The sequence below is a fragment of the Schistocerca nitens genome, chromosome 4 (assembly GCF_023898315.1).
Source record: "Schistocerca nitens isolate TAMUIC-IGC-003100 chromosome 4, iqSchNite1.1, whole genome shotgun sequence".
NCBI lineage: Eukaryota > Metazoa > Arthropoda > Insecta > Orthoptera > Acrididae > Schistocerca > Schistocerca nitens.
In genome coordinates, this window is record NC_064617.1 from 273,777,530 (window position 1) to 273,800,916 (window position 23,387).

The window sequence follows — 23,387 nt, forward strand, 5'->3', positions numbered from 1 at the left end:
GGACATACCTTCAAACTGCGTGGCAGAATATTCCCCAGTAGCATATTCAGGCACTCTTTGATGGCGCTACAGCGTACTGAATTTCCACATTCACAGTGCATGTACAAGTCTGTAAGGCTAGACATGTGTGTAGTGTCCTGTCCCTAGTGGGTGGAATAAATGTCATTGTAATCACACCTCTGAGTCGTCGTGTCTCACTTTTTTCAGCCTGTAGTATACAAAATAACGACGAAACCAACGTTCTTGTAAGAATGGGAATGTTGAACGGTTATTAAACGACAGATCGACTGAGCAGAAATTTCAGAGACGAGATTACCGAGAGAGAAAGAAAAAAAAAAAAAAAAAAGATTCAAATGGCTCTGAGCACTATGGGACTTAACATCTATGGTCATCAGTCCCCTAGAACTTAGAACTACTTAAACCTAACTAACCTAAGACAGCACACAACACCCAGCCATCACGAGGCAGAGAAAATCCCTGACCCCGACAGGAATCGAACCCGGGAACCCGGGCGTGGGAAGCGAAAACGCTACCGCACGACCACGAGATGCGGGCACCGAGAGACAATAAGATTAAATAAAGATATCATGAATCTACTGAATGAAGAAATACTGAAGTACTGGAGCAAATGGAAAGAGCATGTAACAAGGATGCACGAATTTAGTATTGCACTGTGCGTAAATAAAAAAAAAAGAGGATGGAAGGAAGACTGGATGACCAAAGAAAAGCTGGGCACAGCAAAATACTTGGGACCAGTGCATACTAGAAATACTCAATTTTTGATGCTGACGATGGACTATCGCCTCTAGGAACATAATTTCCATTTTCTTCTTGCACGCCTCTTATTTAGTACATCCCTGTTAATGAATATTAAAATGGTATGTGTCCACCTCTAGCCTTTGTGATGTTTTGAGCTCTGCTGATGGCCTCCTGGTCGCGAATGTGGGTTTTAGACTATTCCCTGTCTCGGAGAATACCGCGGGACTTATTGCCAGCAGATCCAGAGGTCAGAAACTGAGTGGCAGACAGCGCAATCTGTGTGGCAGGTAGTGCCGCGGTGGTACGCTCTACTTTATACGCGAGTAATTATTTCATTGGAAGTGGGAGGGTCTTCGCAATTGGAAGTAATTTTCGGTCGCGTAAGCTCCGTGAATTCTGATAACCGCACTAGTGACTTTGCATAATTGTTGTAAAGCATACACACTATCCAAATTAAAGGGCGCAGAGCTTCAACAATATACTGCGATTTTACCAGATTAGTTTGTTCTTTATTTGATGGTGTACCAATGTCTCCTGTCCGCCCTTCGTGGTCTCGCGGTAGCGTTCTCGCTTCCCGAGCACGGGATCCTGGGTTCGATTCCCGGCGGGGTCAGGGATTTTTCCTGCCTCGAGATGACTGGGTGTTGTTGTGTCGTCTTCATCATCATCATCATTCACCCCATTACGGTCGGAGGAAGGCAACGGCAAACCACCTCCATTAGGACCTTGCCTAGTAAGGCGGTGCGGGTTTCCCGCATCGTTCCCCTACGCTCTGTAAAGAAGCATGGGACTTCATTTCATTTCCATTTCACCAATGTCTCCTGGAGTGTTGTGACATTAAAGTAAAGAGGAATCAAATTTCACATATGAGAGTGTACCGTATGAACAACTGCATAAAAGATAAGGATAACAGTTCAAGTATCTGAGGCTGGTCTACCAGTGTAATGTACCAGAAGGTAGTTTTTTGTTGGAACTCACTCACACACCCCTGCTAGTCTGCTTACTGTGTCTGGGAGTTGAAAGTGTATTCGACGGCATGTTAGAGTTTTGATTTTTATTTTCACACTGTGTAAACCAATGTATGAATATCAGCTCCCAGTCGATTAATATCAGAAATGTTACATAGAATTAAATAAAATCAACAGAGGGAATTTAATGTTCCAAAATGGTGCATCATGGTGCCGAGAAATGGTATGCAATGCTGCTGTGTATTTATGCAGGGAGTAATAAGTTTGCAATGAATTCTTCGACATTAGTCATGGTTGCGTAAAATACAACACTGAGAAGTAGCAGCTACAGGTTCTTACTCGTCCCATTTACGGCAGAAAGGGAGAGCTCCAGCGGTCAGCGCACTTCTGCCGGGAGCAGGTAAAATCGGCTTTTTGGTCGTAAAATATGGCAGTTGTAGGCCAGGACGCAGATGGTGCCAGACATGATGTCACCGGAGACTGGCGGTCCCAGACAGTGGGGCACCGGGGCCTCAGCAGAGATGGCGGCCAGGGCAGTCGTGGTCGATACGCTGGAGGGACCTTCAAAAGATAAGCTATAGAGTTATTTTCCAGATGTTGGGCACGCTTGTAACACTTCAGAACAGTACGGTCAATAGTGATAAGGCCCAGTAGATGTCACTTCACAACGTGAAACTGAGGGTATTCATTTATTTAATCGTATGGCTAGGGACCCCGTCGGGCAGACCAGTCGCCGGGTGCCGGTCTTTCAAGTTGACGCCACTTCGGTGACCTGCAGTCGATGAGGATGATAGGATGATGATGAGGACAGCACAACACCTAGTCCCTGGGCGGAGAAAATTCCCCGACCCAGCCGGGAATCGAACCCGGGCCCAGAGGATTGACAATCCGTCACGCTGATCATTCAGCAACCGGCGGCGGACGACTGAGGGTATAATTGAGATAGATAGAATTAAATGGCAGCTGAGTAGTACTGAAGTTTTCAGTCCCTATATGTTATCGGCTAGATAACAGTACAGCAATGTAACGGGGTTAGAGCCTCCTGCATTGTTCCAGTAAAGCAAGTCCAAATAAACCCACTTGTATTCGATGTGCGCGATTAGTACCTACTGGTATTGATACATTCGGTTATTGACAGATTCAGTAGTGGAACAATTATCTGCAGATGTCAAGTCTGGTGGGTACAATATTTTACTGTTGTCATCAATCACCACATTAAGTGATCACAAATCTTAATTACGAAAGAATAGCGGAAGTTTAAGAAGCGAAATTCTTAAGAGTAATGAAAAGGCAACTTCGAAGCTGGTAATGGAAATAAAACAAGCACAGACCCATGTGATAATCAAAATACTGAAACTGAAATCGGTAGTACAGAATGAGTTTGATAACCAGTTTGCCCAATACAGAGTACAACTGGAGGTGTAGGTTGATCCGCAGTTGAAAAATATGACTTCAAAGGTAGACTCGGAAGTCAGTAGTGTGTAAAAGGTTTGCGAAACATGGGCGATGGAATCAGAGCTGCTAATCACGAAAAAGTTTAAAGCCGATACAGATATCTATCGTAATTTTACGGAGTAAGTAGTGCTGACGCAAACAGTACATAAGGAGGCTGTTGACAAATAAATGACTAATACAAGCAATCATCACAGACAATCATACACTGGATGCTGAGCGAAAGGTGTCCAAGCCATTTCAAAAAGAGCAGTTTGTACATAGTCATACTGTGGTCGGAAATGATCAACACAGATCAAGAGATTTTAAAGTTTTGTAAAAGTTTAGTACAGCATTCGCCTGTTACCTCAGACGAATCGGTCTTCATTTGATGTAACAAATGTAATTATTTCGTTCTTCAAGGTAATGTGTACCAAAAATCATTCGTACAGGAATTCATGCACGTGTTGTCAGTATCTTTTCCAACAAAGCAGCAAATTTACTTCGAAGTAAGACATTAAAAGGAGATGCAGTTCCCTGAGCAAATAACGTAAATGCTTATAATGATGTCAAAGAGTTTTGGGAAAAATTTCTGCGGGAATACTGGCCTTAAAATTCAAAGAGAGTTTGAAAAGGTTTTCAAATACCGCTACCAGTCACAAAATGTGTTGACAACTATTTATTTAGCGACATGTTTCGGGGTGATACCTCATCTTCAGGCTGTAATGGCATTACAAAGCATTTAATATATGATTTTTTTCCTTACATGCCTGGTGTGATCATCCTGTGGAGAGAGAGCAGTCGTGAAAACAAGATCTAACTTTTGTATAAACACGTGTTAAATGTTTTTGCTGTGATCATTCTGTAGAGAGAGAGAGAGAGAGAGAGAGAGAGCAGTCATGTAAAGAAGCTGTAATATCTGTTTAAACATGCGGTAAATGTTTTTGTAATGCCAGTACAGTCTGATGGTGAGATGTCACCACGAAACGTGTCGCTAAATGAATAATTCAGCTGTTAACAAACTTTGTGAATGGTAGCGGTATTTGAAAACTTTTTCATATTTCTGAAATAATCACGGTCGATTAATAGTCAATATGGCTTCAAATTATCAAAGAGAGTTGCTAGTAGATTTCTGGATCGCGAAATTATGAAAAGTTAGTGTGAATACTGGTGGAGAAAATTAGGTATATTGGCTTGGGAATTGTTAGAGAATTCTTTGCAGCGGTTATTGAGCAGATGTTACTCTTTTGTATTTGGAGAGAGTTGATGGCAGTGCTGCGACACAGCTACGATGATTATGTCTGATTCCTAGAAAGGGTGGAACGATTGGAAGGACAACGTTCAGCCATGGCAAGATGGCGTTGTGTATTACGTTGTGGTTTACCGTTGAATTTCCGAATGCGAACTTTCCTAGAACAATCAACTAATAAATTACTTTCTTTCCGCCTCTAATGACTACATCGTCGACCGGACGTTGAAGCTTAATCTTTCTCCTTTCCTTGTTGGACGACTCTTCGCTTAACGAAGCTATATTCTGAGAGATCTTCTATGCTATTTATCTTATGAATAATTTGTAGAGAATGAACGTCCAAGCGAAGAAACATTCCAGTGAAACTTCTCCTAAGCTGGTTTTGGAGTCTGTCGCGTCCTTGCACGATAAATATGAAGCACTCGCTTTGTTACGCCCATGCAGACGGCCGGTGATCGTCTATCTATAGAAGAAGGGCAAACAGCGGTGCATTTTGCAAAGCAACAGAAGGGCCGCAGGATTGAAACTTTCAGCAAGCGCCGTGCTATGTTTGTCCAGCTCTGCAGCGAATGTCGATTCCACCCCTGCCGAAATACGGGAACGTCAATCCAGCTGACAGACATTTCTCTTTGGGTACGGCCTCGAGAATATGCTCCACTGCATGATCACGTCTGCGTGTCAATACAGACTGCATATCACTGTATTTCGGCATATTACCTATGTACGTTTAGATGTGTACTTAGGAAATTGAGGAGGACGATCAAATACGATCCATTGATACCTATAACAAGATTTAAATAAAAGTACATTTTGACACCAATAGGAATGTCTTTCATGTGTGGTTATTTATGAGGTGCCATCAACTACCAGATAGATAACGTTAAACGTTTTATGCTACATTACTCTTATTGTATCGATTGCACGACGAGGAGTCTCTGGGATGTGGAAAGAAAACAGAAATGTACATTTTATCTAAGTTAAATATAATGAAATGGTTTTAGCATTATAAAATATTATTGTGTTCAGTGCTGATGTTAATTATGAAATAAACTAAAACATAAATTTTAAGAGTTTCGGGTGAAGATAACCTTCAGTGAATTGGAAAAATTCGCTCAACTGAATGTTCTTTAATGCAGTATTAAAGTACATCTTTCTTACAAGACATTTGACATGCATAAGCAAGTTGTTAACAAGTCGTTGAATGCATCTGCGCCCAAGTCTCTGATTATTTTCTGTACTGACCCAACCCCCCCCCCCCCCCTGCCCCTTGAAGTCTTTGTTCTTAGTATTATATTTACTCTTTCCACTATTTTTTGAAGAAGGAAAAGCTATATATATTGTGAAGCAGTTGTCAAAATGACGTTTTCTTGAAGAGGTCTCTGCAGGATGCTCTAGAAATAACCCAGATATAGTCGTTACAATAAGCTTCTTTACCCTGAGACCACTGCCCCCCGTAAATTTGATTTTCTGCAAGAAAGGTTTACCTAACTCTTTAATGAATAAAAATTTGCTAAACAGTTTATTCATTTTTAAATAATCTATAGCAGTAGCCATACGTACTGAAAACATAGCTGTACTGAGTTGATAGAATGACGACTTTCAGGATCGGATGACATTGCTGCTGGTAAGCGTTTCGGGGTATAGGGTCGTGAACCACTATCTTATATACCTAAAGATATATAAGCAACAGATATACATGCATTATTTATTCTAAGCCCTAGTTTTTCTAGTCTGTAGCCTCAAAAACTAATCACTTTTTTCCTTTGTATTTCATTGTTTGAGTAGACAATTTTTACAGTTTGTGGTATCCTATGGGAAGAGGATAACTGTATGTACTGAAATCTTGTCTAAATTTAATATCATAATCCATTTGGATTAATCCATCTATAGACTCTTTCGAATACTTCGATAGCTACTTTCTCAGCATTATTATACTTATATCATGTGTAAAATGTACGAAATTTGTGCCCTCCGACAATGCAAGTTGAATTTCATTTGTATATATCAGAAACGGCTTATGACGCATAATACACACCTATGGTACCGGTACACCATGTGTTATTGCGTCAAATTATGTGTGCTTACTGATGTATAGGGTACTTGTTTTGGTATAGCCCTGCTCCCTCTCGACCGTTTCCATCTGCTTGACGGTACACAAACACCATCTCGCCTTGTTCCCGACATAAATACCGGACCATTCATCTGCTTACAGTACGCTGCGCCAGTCACACAGCGTGCAACACCCAAAGTACACACGGCACGTGGTAAGAGGGACCATTCATTCGTCAGTACCATCTACTGTGGCAACGATGCATTTCCGCACACATTCCATAGCATCTTTTTTCCTTCGTTTCCAGTCAGGAGTCCGTCCCTGCAGTTTGTCGGTTTTGTTAATGTTGACCCTATATCACTGTAAAATTACAACTGGATTTGAAAATGTCATACATTTAGTATATAATATACTGTATGTGAGTATGGTATGTTGGAAGTTACAATCTTTTTAAATTTTCATATTCCGATATTTCACTCTCATTTCAATTCTTATATTAATTCTTATATTTTGTCCATCTGTTTATTTCTCATAAGATTTGGTCCATTCCCTTGTATGATTGTAGAGACATTCGAAACACAAATATTTCGAACACCACGAGCATCGTGCGAAGGCAGGTTTGGTTGGTTAGTTGGTTTAAAAGGGGGGTGGGGGGGGGGGGGGAGGAATAAAACTGCGACGTCATCGGTCCCTTGTTCCCAGTAGAACAATTACCCAAGGGAAAGAAGAAAACAAAGAAGAGGTATGGCACAATAACAGGAGAAAGGGAGAACCAGAAGGACGACAGAACGACAACAAACACTAAAATGGACAAAACCGGACAAGAAAACCACAGAGAGACGCAAGAAACAGAAAGAAGAGGTTAAAAACAAGAAAGAAGATTACCATAGCTGGCTGACCATGAGAATAAAAAAGGAGAAGCCAGCCACTCTGCAACGCATTAAAACCTCCACCATAAAAGCCTTAGGGTGGAGGACACAGAGGGACAAAAGACATACGCTAAAGCTCAGATCAAATGATAAAACCCACTCTCACGAATAAAACGTAAAACTAAAGATGCTGTTGAGGCATTGTCGCCCAACATCGAAGGTAGGGTGCTGGAAAAGTTAAAATTCCGCCGCAGAGTGGCTAAAAGTGGGCAGTCCAGCAAGAGGTGGACGACCGTCATTTGGGGGCCACAGCGACATTGAGGTGGGTCCTCGCGACGGAGGAGGTAACCTTGTGTGAGCCACATATGGCCAATGTGGAGCCGACAAAGGACAACTGATTCCTTGCGAGAAGCCCACAGGGAAGACTTCCACACATTCGCAGTCTCCTTAATGACACGCAGTTTATTGTTCATACTGTTATGCCACTCTGTCTCCCAAAGCCGAAAAACCTTGCGGCGTAAGTCAGCGCAGGTCAGTTTCAGAGATGCCGATCTCCAGGAGCGATTTCCGCGTAACGTGTTTGGCCAGCCTGTCAGCAAGTTAGTTGCCTGGGATTCCGACGTGTCCTGGGGTCCACACAAACACCACTGAACGACTGGAGCGTTCCAGGGCAGAGATGGAATCCTGGATGTTCGCTACCAAAGGATGGCGAGGGTAGCACTGTTCAATAGCTTGTAAGCTGCTCAGGGAGTCGGAACAGAGAAAAAAAAGACTCACCAGAACAGGAACTTATGTACATACGTGCACGAGATATGGCCACAAGCTCTGCAGTGAATACACTGCAGCCAGCGGGCAAGGAATACTGTTAAATATGGCCCCTATGGACATAGGCGAAGCCAACATAACCATCAGCCATCGAGCCGTCGGTGTAAACAAACTTCAGAGCCACGCAACACGTCAAGAATTGAGAGGAAGTGACAGCGGAGAGTGGAGGGGGTTAACGGAGTCCTTAGAGCTATGAAAAAGGTCCAGACGAATCTTCGGCAAAGTGTACACCATGGAGGTATACGTGAATTGACCTCAAGTAGAGGTGGTAAAGGGAAGGACTCCAGTTTGGAGAGAAGGGATCGCACGCGAATCGCAATCGTGAGCCCTGACCTAGGCCGCCGATACGAGAGATGAACTGCCGCGAGTGGGAAGAGGAGACGGTAATTCAGATGCTCAGGAGAACTACGAATGTGTGCGACATAACTGGCGAGCAGCTGCACACGTCAGATCCGCAATGGAGGGACTCCGGCCTCCACCATGACACTGGTCACCGGACTCATTCTAAAAGCTCCCACCTCTGGGCGGTCGCCATAGTGGTGCACTGGGTCGAGGAAATGCAACTCTGAGGGCGCCGACGAACCGAAAACCAGACTCCCGTAGTCAAGGCGGGATTGAAAAAGGGCTCTGTAGAGCTGTAGCAGGGTAATGCAATCTGCCCTCCAGTTGGTGTAGCTCAGGCAGCGTATAGCATTGAGGTCCTGCCAGCACTCCCTCTTAAGCTGGCAAAGGTAAGGTAGCCAAATTCGGGCGTCGAAAACCAGTCCTAAGGATCGATACGTCTCCACTACAGTGAGTGGATCGTCATTAAGATAAATTTCAGGTTCCGGATGAACGGTAAGAAGCCAACAGAAGTGCATGACATACGACCTCGCTGCTGAAAACTGGAAGCCGTGGGCTAGAGCTCATGACTGCGCCTTGTGAATGGCGCCCTGTAGGCGCCGATCAGCAACTCCAGTACTGGAGGAGCAATACGAAATGCAGAAGTCATCCACATACAGAGGACGGGAGACCAACGGCCCTACAGCAACTGCAAGGTCGTTAATGGCCACTAATGGTATGGAGCCCTGCGCAACACTATTCTCTTGAATACGGGGGGAACTATGGGAGTCACCAACTTGGACACGGAAAGTACGGAGCGACAGGAAGTTTTGGATAAAAATCGGGAGTGGACCCCAGAGGCCCCACTCATACAATGTGGCAAGGATATGATGTCGTGAGGTCGTGCCACATGCTTCATGTAAGTGAAAAAAGACGGCAACCAGGTGTTGGCGTCTGGAAAAGGCTGTTCAGATGGCAGACTCGAGGGGCACAGGATTATCAATGGTAGAGCGACCTTGGCGGAAGCCGCCCTGACATGGAGCCAGTAGGCCACGTGACTCCACGACCCAGCCCCACCGCCGACACACCATACGTTCCAGCAGCTTACAGAGAACACTGGTGAGGTTGATGGGCCGATAGGCATCCACATCAAGCGGAGTTTTACCGGGTTTGAGCACCGGAAAGATGGTGTTCTCCCGCCATTGCGGTGGAAAGACGTCATCGCACCAGATCCGGTTGAAGATGGCGAGGAGATATCGCTTGTAGTCAAACGAGAGACGTTGAATTATCTGACTGTGGATCCGATGCGGACCAGGAGCTGTGTCGGGGCAATGTGCAAGGGCGCTTAGGAGCTCCCACTCTGGGGCGTTATAGGGTCCATTGTAGCGTGTAGTGAACGAGAGGACCTTCCTTTCCATTCGCCGTTTGAGGGTGCGAGAGGCTGGGGGGTAGTTCTCCGACGCAGAGGCTCGGGAATAGTGCTCAGCAAAGTGCTCGGCAATCGCCATTGATGTTAACTCCAGGGACACCTGTTGGGGTCTGGTACCCAAAAAGACGTCTGATCTTCGTCCAGACCTGGGAAGGTGACGTATGGCACCCAATGGTCGACACGTACCTCTCCAAACACTCCTGTTTCCGTCGTTTTATAAGCAGGCGAACTCTGGCACGGAGCCGCTTGACGGCTATTAGGTGCTCTAGGGAAGGGTGCCACTTATGCCGCTGTAGAGCTCGCCGGCGCTCTTTAATTGCCTCAGCGACTTCCAGTGACCACCAAGGGACTGTCTTTCGCTGGGGCACCCTAGACACCGAGGGATCGTGTTTTCCGCCGCAGAAATTATCGTTGTAGTGGCCTGCTTAATGACAACAACGATGGCACCACGTAGGGGAGATTCAGAGGTGACAGCAGCGGTGAAGGCTACCCAGTGTGCCTTGTTTAAAGCTCTTCTGGGTAGGCGTCCGTGGGCATGACGCCGGGGGAGTGACAGGAAGATGGGAAGTGCTCACTACCACACAGGCTGTCACGTGCTCTCCATGACATAGATCGGAGACGTCCAGGGCTGCAAATTGATAAATCAGTGGCCGGATAACTACCATGAGGCACAAAAATATGTGGCGGTCCCAGTATTTAAGAGGCAGACGTCGAGTTGGGACAGTAAATTTTCGACACCTTTGCACTGACAAACAGTATTTCAAAAACAACACATGAAGAGTATATGCAGACACGACATTACAGACATGCCTATGTGCCGCGTAACAGCAATCTCCAGAGGATGGACAGCGATACCCACAGTGACAGCGAAAATAATGACAATGAGACAATGAGAAGGAACAGGAGGAGGAAGCTGAGATGTGACAGTAAATAAGCAAAAGTATTGGAAATCTAGCCAAGAAAATACCAAATGCTGTACATGGATGGGCACCTAAAGTAGTTAATACGTAGGATTAGTAATAAATAGGATAAGCAACACTATTTCTCTACTAATAACCATTTGTGTGTGTGTGTATGACTGGCGGTCAACGGCTCGAAGACACCAATCCGAGGTATTCACCGTCAGTCACATTCACATTCGGTGATGGTACTAACAAATCTCTCATGTATCCTATCTTCTTTTTATATTCTTAAAAAACAACAAAATTTTATTTATATTTCAACCTTAAATTACTGTTATTTTGAAAAGTATTATTCTTTGTAAATGTTGTAGATAAAACAAAAGGAAAGAAAACTGTAAAAAGATGAAAAACGAAAATTGTAAGAGGTACGACCTGTTTTAAACATCAGGTAACACGTCTATAATTTGGCAATAAATAAATAAATAATAATCTCTCCATGGCCAGTAAGCATGGTTTTTCCCCACAAGGGGTAATGGGTGTTAAAATCTCCCAAAAGTAGGAAAGGTTTAGGGAGTTGATCAATCAGTGCAGCCAATACGTTCAGGGGTATCGCAACATTTGGAGGGAGATATACGTTGCAGACAGTTATTTCCTGCATCATCCGTATCCTGACAGCCACAGCTTCGACAAGAGTTTGATGGGGCACAGGTTCACTACATATCGAGTTCAGGACATAAATGCAAACTCCACCTGACACACTATTATATTCGCTACGGTTCTTGTAATATCTCCTGTAGCCGCTAAGGGCAGGGGTCCGCATTGCCGGGAACCAGATTTCCTGGAGGGCAATGCAGAAAGCAGGTGTAAAGCTTAACAGTTGCTGTAGCTCAGCCAGATGGTGGAAAAAACCGCAGCAATTCCACTGGAAGAGGACGTGAACGTGAGACTGGAAAGGCTTGAAACACTCAATGAGGCAGTCTACGCCTCAGGGCCACCTGCTGCCACTGACATTTCAGGCTAAATTTATTGCGTCTGAGGGTCTGGCGAGATCTAGGTTCTCAGAGGACACCAGAATCTTCACCTCATACTCAGACGCAGAGCTTGCAGGCAGCCGTGGTGTGGGTGCCACCGCAATTCCCTTTGACTTGGGGGTCTTCTTTCTGAATTTCTCGCGCTGATCCTTGGGTTTCTCTGGCTGGGAGGGCTTCACTGATTCAGTCTCCAGGACTGAGGATGATCGTGAAGCCCTACGAGCAGCTGCTTTTGGGTTCTTCAGCCACTGGCGGGTGTCATCTTTCCTACTAGCAGAAATCTGGGAAGGGAGTAACCCAAGGGACCCCTTCCTAGCGAGAGGAGCCAAAGAAAACGTACACTTCTATGGCTGGGAAGTAGAGACTGGTGTCCCTAATGGTTGGGGGGACAGTGCTCACGGCGTAGGTGGTGTGGGAGCAACAGAGAGGGAAGTGCTCCCCACCATAAAAAAACTGAGGCTTCATCGAGACCTCGTACACATGAGGTACTGGGGAAAATATGGTTCGCTGCCATCCTTAGCCTGGCGTTCCTCCCATGGCGCGGCCAGCGAGGGGAACGATTTAGGATCATAATTCCTTGCATTGTATGGGGACTTGGAACGGTTAGAGACTGCTGCCGTTTGATCACCAGCAAGTGATGATGTGGTACGCTTCATCGCGCATCATCTGCCCTGATGCCACCCAGTCCAACCAGGGGCCCTCCCCACGGGCGCCACCCAGCCACAGCAAAGGCCACCTGGCAGGATGGCCATTTCCTGGAGTCCCGATGCCCCAAGGTGACGGGTATCTACTCCTTGGCATATGTGGGGAGTTAACAGTGCAGGCCTCAGAAGAGCGATCCCTGTGTAGTCAGGGGGCTCAAAGGGTGCATGGCGGGCCCACCACAACAGGCTGGTTACTGTACTAGATATTAGGTGCCAAGAATTCCATGGTCATCGTCGGCACAGAAAACGACACTGCATAGTGGGTGGAAGAAATCGCACCCAGGAAGGTGTCCTGGCTCAAGAAATGGAGGATGAGCGGGACTGCAATACCACTACGAGAGAGTGGGCTAAATATCTGAATGAACGATGGACACGATGTACCATGTAAGGCGTTCTTTTCCAATTGACTCGCTCTTCGGGAAAATTTTGAAAAGTGGGGTCAAACCCTACGGGGGGTGATCACATAAAGGCCGAAAGGTGTGAGACTCCTTTAGGCGCCTCTTACGACAGGCAGGAATACCTCGGCCCATTCTAACCCCCGGGGCCGCAGGGGGAAGGCAGGTTTCCTACAGTGGCATTTCTTTGTATGAATCTCACTCGGGAAAGAAACGTCGTTAACACTGGAGAAGACTTCGCTCCTTAGCAGCAATTTCGCGGCAAACGACGCATAGCGGTTCACATTTCCGAAAACTGACGCTTGCAATTGATTATGACTCAAGATACCTTACAGGAATTTCACCGAAAACAATTTCAAATAATTTTCTCATTCTTTTTTTTTCATTCATTCATTCGATGTACAATTAATAGACAAATAAGGACAACTTTATACCAAGCAATCGATAACAGAAATGAAGTAATGTTTTACAGACATGGGTATATAAATGAAAAACGGTAATGAGATTTCGAACACGGGGCGCAAAATTAAGAAGCCACGACAGAACCGATTGTGCTACAATTTCGTCTGAGGAAATCGCGCGGTAAAAGGCACATAACGTACCTGAAAAATACCTAGAGAAATTTTGACATTTGTATTTTCAGAAAGGTCGAGTATCTACGGATAAGCCGAGACGTGTGTTCGTTTATTTTGACCCCTCTCCCATGGAACGAAGTTAAAAAATGGTTCAAATGGCTCTGAGCACTATGGGACTTAACTTCTGAGGTCATCAGTCCCCTAGAACTTAGAACTACTTAAACCTAACTAACCTAAGGACATCACACACACCCATGCCCGAGGCAGGATTCGAACCTGCGACCGTAGCGGTCGCGCGGTTCCAGCTGACGCGCCTAGAACCGCTCGGCCACTACCGGCCGGCATTGAACGAAGTATCTGGGAAATGGGGTTATGGAACTTCCCGTGTTTTCATCGACAGTATAATAGATGAATGAAATCACACAGGAGCTACCTCTGCTATCAAGAACGTTCACCAGCTACTCACTACTACCACACACAACAGCACTCCAGCAGAATATCTTCTCTATGGACAGCAAATATCAACACATAATTCAGAAAACTTGACTATCCACAGTGGCTGCACACACCTTTGGTGTTATTACAGAACGCAGACGACTTTCTCGTGCACACTGTTGAATACACCCTCAGCGTGAAAATAAAATACAATAGAGATTGAAAGCTCTTGTGTCATCACGGCCACGGCATAAAAAATATCATACTTGCAAGGAATGCAACGTATTCAAACACACACACACGCACACACGCGCGCGTGGGCACGCACACACACACACACACACACACACACACACACACACACACACACACACACACACACACACATTAGTCACAGGCTATGTTCAACAACATCAGCCTGATAACTTATCAGTTGCACATCAAAGCAGGCCCTGAGTGCTCTGTGCCCTCCACCAATAACAAATTTCCACTGTTCTCCGTTTCTGGCTGTGGTTGCCGTCTTCACCAGTCACCCTGAAAAGACGCTACCGCCCACCGGTTAAGTGATGTCCACGACAGCTTGGCAACTCCCTGCGTTGACCGTTGTGACTGTACAGGTATAGTTCGCTTGGCTCTAAGGCACGCCACGTTGCAGACTGTCTCTTCCGCCTCGGTTACTGACCCTAACTAACTTGTGGTCTGCCCATATGCGGCCCGTGACGACAACATGGGCCCGTAACGCAGATGTCAGACAAGTCTCGACACGGCCCCATAGCCAAACCGGTGGCTTCCCGCGGTGGATGAAGTAGCAGTCGCCGCATCTACCTGTCCCACCGACCGACAACTCTGTGCCAACCCGACGATACGGAGAACCACCGTCGCTGCACCGAATCTTTGTCCGCACGACTTACCCCAGGCTTGTCCGCCGCTTTCACCGCGGGGGCGACGCTGGCCTACAGTTGATATCGTAACCAGTCGCTGCAGCTGACTAACCTCTTCTACATCGCGCTGCCCCAGCTAGGCTCGAAGCTGCGCTGCTGTGGCACAAACGCCGCCAACCGCACCTCTCTCCAAACTACGAACACCAGTGTTTCACAGTGCAGGCTTTCAGGGGACGGTTGTTTACATATAGATGGAATTAAGAGGTGATGAAAATATGATCTCTTCTTAACACTGCATGTTAATTGACGTTTCATCTTTTTCCCGGTGCCTGGAATTTCTATTCAGTTCACTAATCATGATTGTTTTTCCATTATGGGCAATTATAATTTTACTAATTTGTTATGACCTCTCATTTCGCATGGCACTGTGGAAAAGTGATAGAGTAGCAAATACGCTGCACAACACAATTAAAGGATCATTTTTTTGAAACCCTGTAACTGTCTACCATTGCTACCATTGGCTCAAAGATGCCTACAACCTTCGTCTCCAAGGGTACAAATGGGTGGCCCTCTACGACATGACCCTTGGCGCTCGGCACACCTTGCTCAGTCAGCAATGTGTCGATACATGTGGAAAAAAGGCAACAGCTCAGGAGTTCATGAGGCGTAAGGTGACATCAGATTTTACCGCTGTGCCCCACCATGAAAAGTTGTTCGCCCCGATAGCTGAGTGGTCAGCGCGACGGATTGCCGTCCTACGGGCCCGGGTTCGATTCCCGGCTGGGTCGGGGATTTTCTCCGCTCAGGGACGGGGTGTTGTGTTGTCTTCATCGTCATTTCATCCCCATCCGGTGCGCAGGTCGCCCAATGTGGCGTCGAGTGTAATACGACCTGCACGAAGGCGGCCGGACCTGCTCCGGAAGGGGCCTCCCGGCCAATGACGTCAAACGCTCATTTCCATTTACCATGAGAAGGCCGTCGCAAGCTCTCTTATTCACATTTCACCTCTTCTTTTGTCACGTACAAGCAACAAGGATGAGTTTCCTTGAGCAGCAAAGGGATGCACAGAGCCGACAGACTTCGAAAGTCGGAAATTAGGGAAGAACTGCATATATTGAACATCCTCAATAAAATACAAGAAAATACACTACTGTTTGGAGATTGTGAAACACAAAGACTGAGAGATGTGGTCACAATGAAATTTATCCCAGCGATAAGGAACATGTCACTACACAAATGATTAGATTGACAGACGTCGTGGCGTGGAATGAAAGAGCGCCTGAATGCGCTGTTGGGCAATACTCTGCCACGCGGTTGGAGGCGCGTCCACAAGGCAGCAAGTAATGCTGCAGGGGGACCTGAACGAACGAGTTGTCGACTGACAGTATCCCACACATGTTGGACCGGCGACCTACCAGGCAAACGGGCAGGCCATGGTAGCAGTGGTACCCACCGTTCTTCGTAGAAGGTTTGCACATTCCTCGGCACATGCGGCCGAGCCTTGTCCTATTGAAATATGGCATGTGGAACGGTCTGCAGTAGGGGCAATGACTCTGTCTGTAAACCCTCCCTGATGTAGCCGTCAATGGAGCCCCGAATCATCACACTTCACGTTTGTCCGCTATGCCACTCAACGATACAGTCTGCCCGATTGCTTTCACCACGGCGCCACCGAAGGCATATGCGCCCGTCATTGTAAGACAAGTTAAAGAGGGACTCGTCCGAAAAAGCTAGATTTTGGCACTGAGACTTGTAATATGTTTGTAGACACGCATGCGGTGGCGGCGTTAACGATAGGCATGTCGACGAGGCATAGTGCTTCAATGCTGTTGCAGATAGAGTTCACAGCGGAATGGTTCCGCTGGCGTGCACTGCCCGCTTATATGGAAAACGGGTGACCTTGATTAGGTAATGCGCTGATAGTGGACTTAGACTCTGCAGGCACCAGCAGGAAGGCTTATCCCGAACGCGCGCTGTGGTAGCTCTAGCAGCGCGCTCCTGCTGCTGCGCCGGCCTGGCGCCGAGCCGAGGCGGCCGGGTTACGTCACCGACTCGCTAGGCGCTCAGCGGGCAGTGCGGCACTATGCTTTCGAATTTTTCCAAACTGTTGCGTCCTTGAGCCCCCGGTTCGTGATGTTCGCTTCCCGGTTACAGAGGTTAAGGATCAGACTTTATTAATAATTGTAGTACAAAGTAATATCTCCAGTAACTGTTACATTTTCAGCAAGTACACCAAGTCCTTTCATCCATATATGTATTTTTCATCATTACTAACTTTTCTACAGAAGCGTGTATACAATGTAAACGGCATATCACTATATACATAACTAGGTCTACTTTGAGTCTTCGGGTGGATTCCACAGTGCCACGTCTTTTAGGCGATAACATCTCGATCGGCGAACGATTCCAGTCCGGGAAGGGAGGCGTTATCACAACGAACAACGGCTAGAGTAAACCAACCACTACAAGAATTATGCGTATAGTAATTCTTCCTTTAACTAGGAGAAAGTTTATAGTAACTAATTATGCTCTATGTAAAATGTCTATTCAATAAACATTCCAAAAGTCGCGTCCTCAGCAATACATCCGAATTTTAAATGCACTAGCATACTCCTACATACTTCTTTTAAATATATCAACCGAGTGTGTCTTTCCATACTCATCTCACGCTATGAGCTTGCATACATTGTCGTCCAATACAATTACAAAGCTTCACCTATTCACGCACTCTTACCCAAAGCACTTGGTACTTGCTCAAGCCATTCAAATAATTTCGCTTTAGCATTTTAAAGGAGTGTCAGTGTGGAAGACATGTCATTGTCACATACGCCTATACTGAATTCACAAAACAAACACGTTACAAGCAAAACAGCAAACGTCAGACGCGAATCCCTTCTCTTTTTCCGATTTTCTTACTTAATGAAGCCATCAGAAATGAATTATAACAGTAAAACAGTAGTATGATATAATAATTTCTGAGTTCCTATTTAGTTCTGGCTTCTGCAAACAACGATAGAAGAAATTTTCTTCTAGATAATTCAATGTTGAATCTTTCCTACTTGATTTCTAATTTAACAGCTGGTAGAACTCGATAATATGCAACTGAAGCCGACTCGTTAACGCGCACAGTGTTCCAGTTTTATACACAGTTGGTCACAGAAATTACCAGCCTTCCGCATCTCAAAATTCCTTCTTCTCTTTCCAATCAAGGAGAAAATCTTCGGTCTCTTCCAGCTCCATCATTACACACTCTTTGATCGACTGCTGAAATGCACGGTATCCTGTGGATCCGTACTTGCCGCCCAAAGCAGACAATTAAAAGTAACTGGCCCTCGTTGCGCTTCGTTGCTGTAAACGCTACAGTGCGGAATTCCACTGAAAAATTGCGAGTATTGTTCTAAGGCCTGTTCCAGCATTCGTCGTCGAACAGTACAAAGAGATTTAGTCTTTTGTGTTTGGGGTCGATGAGGATAAAAACATTATCCTGTTAAATAATGAATTTAGTCAAGAGATGTAAATGTTAGTAGCCTTGCACAGGATAAAAAAAAAACAGTTGGGACTTTTATTAAGAAGCATGAAGACAGAGAGAGATGAAATTGAGATAGGATTGACCGAACACGGTATACGATAAAATATTCATCGTTTTCATTCTGTGTTCCTATTATTTCTTCACTCGCTCTGTGATGAAATATTGTTGTTTATTAATAATTTATGCCGCCTCGCTTGAGGGTTCTGTTGCTTCTCATAATTAGACTGTTGTTTTTGCCGGACATTTCATGTTGTTAGGAGGACGCAATTAAAATACGCGTTTTTTTTTTTTTTTTTTTTTAACGATGAAAAATATAGAGGACGATAGTGCCCCTCTGACACGAGTACAGAACACACGCCTGACTTCCATTTTGTACAAATTAAGCTCCGCTGTCACTGCGGTGCCAGCATTGCTCCACCAATCCATTATTTTTTCAGTATTCTGAATTTATGTGGATTTTAAGCTTCAAAAGACAGAAAATTACTACAGCTCCTTTTTAAGTTTGTTTCAAATAACTGTAATTTCCGCTGATACAATTGTCTACATTCCAGAGCGATGATGTGAATATTTTGGACTTCTCTAATAGGCACGGATAAGCTTATGCAATACTGAAACATTCTGATAAACCTACGTCCAATTCTCTACGAAACCGAGGAGATCCTGTTTGAAATTTTCAAGGAACTTAACAAAAAATCATGATCCCAGTTCAAATGCGATAAATAACGGCAGAGTACAAATGGGGCTAGGCGAAAGATATTTTACGTATGTAGAACGTAAGATGAATATATGGCAATAGAAACTGATGAGAGTTTCATTCATCGTTTCTGTAAGTGCTACAGTTGACGCAAGAGCACAACGTTACAGTAGTTTATAACTGTTCCAGAGTTTTTATTGTTGCGCTTATTTACAGGAAAAGAAAACGGGAATGATATTTCAACTCTTTTATCCGAAACAAAACGTATGCAAAGTTTTGTTCCCACAGCGTGTCTATTGTTATTTATTATCATCTGGAGTTCTTGTATGTGAATGGAAAAACGAACGACTTTAAGACAGACGTAGCAGAACTTGGTTTCAAGAAATAAACGAATGACCCGAATTATCGTTCTTTACTCTCACACTCATGTCTACAACGTCTATTTTTTTACACGATTATCCCTCATTCTCAACCTGTCGTAGGCCACATTATTGGTGATGAAGAGAATATTTTGTGTGTTCATCTCTCCTATTCACAGTATTTTAAGAATAAATTTCCTAATTTCTGTACATTACAGTGTCTCTTATATTCTCAATTACAGACACTTACACAAGAAAATTTAATATCCATAAAGGAGGCTGAAGATCTTTCCATTATCAAGACCTGTATTTGTCGCAGAAATTAGAAGGCTCTTTTAATGAACCTTTAAAAAAAGTTATCGAGTATATGTTTTTGTTGTATTGCTGCACGTAAGTTACGCTAGTTAAAACACTGATGTTCTTTGTAACATGGCGGACATCTAACACAGTGTTCTCATAGCTAGAAGCCTACTAGTGAAAGGCTGCAATTCCAGCAACATACAACTTCTGTTTTCGTAGTCTGAGATGGGTGTGCGTTCCACATTACGTCAATAAACCCATCACGTGTAGTACATCGTGATCTCTACAGTAAAAATGGCCTTCGAACTGCGTGCCTTCCATGTCAATACAGGGCCTACATCAGCGGTGCTGACCCTCACGCCCATGAGCCAGTACGTGCGGTTGCCTTTAAAATATTTTAATTGCTCCCTGGACTCGAGCAGTGAGGTCCTCCGCTGACGTTGCAGGTGTGCCGTCCACCATATTCTTCATACTATGCCACAGAAAATGGTCGAGGTGTCAGATATGGCGACCGTGCTGGTGTACCTCGTCCACACCTAGTAATCCGTCGACTAGGATATGCGACCTTGAGATGAGTCCGCAAATCGACTTCAAAGTGTTCTGGATCTCCGTCTTGTTGCAGCCGAATGTCCATCCGAACATCCAATAATGCAGGCAAAACATCTCCAATAAATGTGAGGTAGATCAGACCTCTTAGGCCGTTTGACAGTAGATATGGCCCAATGATATGGTCACCAATTACCCCGGCCCATATGTTAATGCCGTCACTGTGTTGGTGGTTGGGAGTCGTCTCTGCACGCGGATCTTCGCCCGCCCAAACATGCATGTTGGCCAAGTTTGATATACCATCTCTAATAAACGTGCATTCATCATTGAACTCGGGAATTGTGTCTGGAGTATGCACTGTTGTAAATACCATTGCGCAGACTGTACACGTCGTGTGTAGTCCTCCTCCCGTAATGCCTGGACTTTCTGCGGATTGTGTGGAAGGAGCTGGTGTTCTTGTACAAGTCACACGTGTGCAGCGCCTGTGCCACTTGACGGGTGCTGGTTGCTAGGTCCTCTTCTAACATTATGAGTATGTCCTCCTCAACTGTAGGGTTCGAGCCGAGTGTGGTCGACCCGCATCACGTTTCGGCACCTACCAGAGGACAAACAGTAGACTGCGGATAGTATTCGCAAGTATCAAGCATATTGCTACTACTCTACTATTACAATGGACACAACTCTGGCAGACAATACATACGTTCAACTTCCCAGCTTCTCTGAGGCATCTCTATATGGCCACGAAGTGTAATGATATGGATACGTCTGTTTGGAAAATGTTCCGTATACATTCTTGCAGCAGCTCTCCGACTGAAATCCGCTTTGCCGTGTTCAAGCACCATGTTGGTCATTTCCGCAGCTGTGTTCTTCTTGTACACGTCGCACTGCTGTCAACAACGTTACTGAACTGACAGACCACACAAAGTCCACAGTGTTATTGGACTCAAGTCATCCACCGCAGTACACAGATGGCTGAACGGTTGCATACCTTCCGTATTCAGTCACCAAAACGATTCGTCGGAACAAACCGCTATAACCGTTCGTTCTCAGACTTCGACACTTTTCAGTGCCAAGCCGTGAGTTTCCAGATATTGATTCCTTCTTGAAAACCGATCAGTTTGCCTTCCCGCACAACATACTGAGCGTTGTCGGTATTTTTTTTTTTTTTGGGACACCCCGTATATAGACAGTGGAAATATCAAACGTTCTAAGGGCTTGTTATCACAAAACGCGTTTTCACTGTTATTGCTTTCTCGGTACTCTGTTGCACGTTACTAGACTTGTACCAGCCAAAACATGAAGAAAATGTTTCAAGCATTCATTACTAGATGGCGCATGGTCTTTATGTCATGTACTGCTTTCCTCTGGAGTTCCGCGTGTCATACGCCAACGTCTCCTTCATTTAACTGATGACCTGTTAGTGTGGTAGAAAGAGTGCGTGTAAGTTTTTGTTTTTATCAATAAAACATCTTTGTAATAGAAGGATATAATATGAGTTACAAAAACAGAGAAAAAAGTTGATTTGAACAGACAAAACGTATCTCTGGAAAATGTCAGGAACAGCCACTTCATCCCGATCAGCACAGCGAGTTTTACAGTGAACTTTGCAACATCTGACGCCAAGTATGAAGCTGTGTAAGAAACAGAAGTCAATAATGAAAGATTTTTCTTGAATTTAGTCATTCTCTTGTAAAAAGTTTGAAAAATGGTTTTTGTTCACAACTTGTGAAAACATTAACATTTTATTTCAGTACTTGTATTATTACAAGTAAAAGGTACTGTCTCAGTACTAACGGAACCTGAAACAAAAATTTTGCTAGGGGTACTTCGAACTAGTCAGTTCCCTGGAACTGCACCAAGAGAGTTTTTAAAAAATTATTTATTTTCCAATTTGCCTCATTATTTTTTGCAGTGGTGAGACGGGCAGCATAAAATATCTTCTCAGTATTTTGGATTCAAATAAGATATGTATGAAACGAGATACATTATGTTTTGAATCTCCTGACAAATGTGGCGTGACATTCACGTCGATTGAAATTTTGCGACTCTTCACATACAGGAATGCTTGAAAATGAGTTATAAACAAGATAGACGATTGACAACAAAAAGAAGAGCTGTGCAGAAATTGTGGGTGCTACACAGAGAAAAGATAGTTGAAAACTTCAAAAGGAAACACAAAACATAGGAGAAAATTCCTATTTCTTAGTAATATTCAATGGCAGGCTGCGGAAGCTATAACCACACTTACATTCTAGTACTTTTGTAAAAAAGACGCGGAGAGAAACCATTATTAAGGATCAGAGATAATAGATCTTCCTAGAAGAATAAAATACTAAAGATACGTGGGATGATACATATGTAGAAACAATTTGAAATTAGGAGCAGTGTGGATGAACGCAAGAAACCGATAACACAGGAAAAAATGAAAGAATATTAGAAACCAAGGAATAACAAATAAAGATGAAGTAGGTCAATAAAAAATTAAACTACTATGAAGTGACGTAACAGTGTCCATAAGTTGAAGGATGTTTGAGATACAGGAACCAACACCAAGCACCTCGAAAAAGATAAATTAAAAGATACCCTGGTTAAGGACTATGGGTAGTGCACAGTAAGTGTGGTACACTTCTAACAGTGGCATAAAGAACGCCACTATGATGGATTATCTTAGGAGACAGCATCGTAAGGGTAGCGGGCTAGCGGCGGGACCATTTTGGTCTCTCATAGTTCCGTCTTCGGCAGCTGCGACTCCAAGGGTCGCTGATAGCGTATCAAATGGGTATGGCCGTTGACCCTGTACAGGAAATAAATATCCGGTGCAGTAAGCGGATAGACAGTCCGTATCTCGCGACTGCAGTATACGTTAGACAAATTCTGGAATACGGGTGTTAATTCGTTTTTGGATGGAATTTGGAAATTTGTGGTAAGTTCTATGGGACCAAACTGCTGAGGTCATTGGTCCCTAAGCTCATCACTACTTAATCTAACTTAAACTAACTTACGGTAAGGACAACACACACACCCATGCCCGAGGGAGGACTCGAACCTCCGACGGGGGGAGCTTCGTGAACCGCGACAAGGCGCCCTAGACCACGCGGCTAGCCCTCGCGGCACTTCGCTTTTCTGGAATTTGAG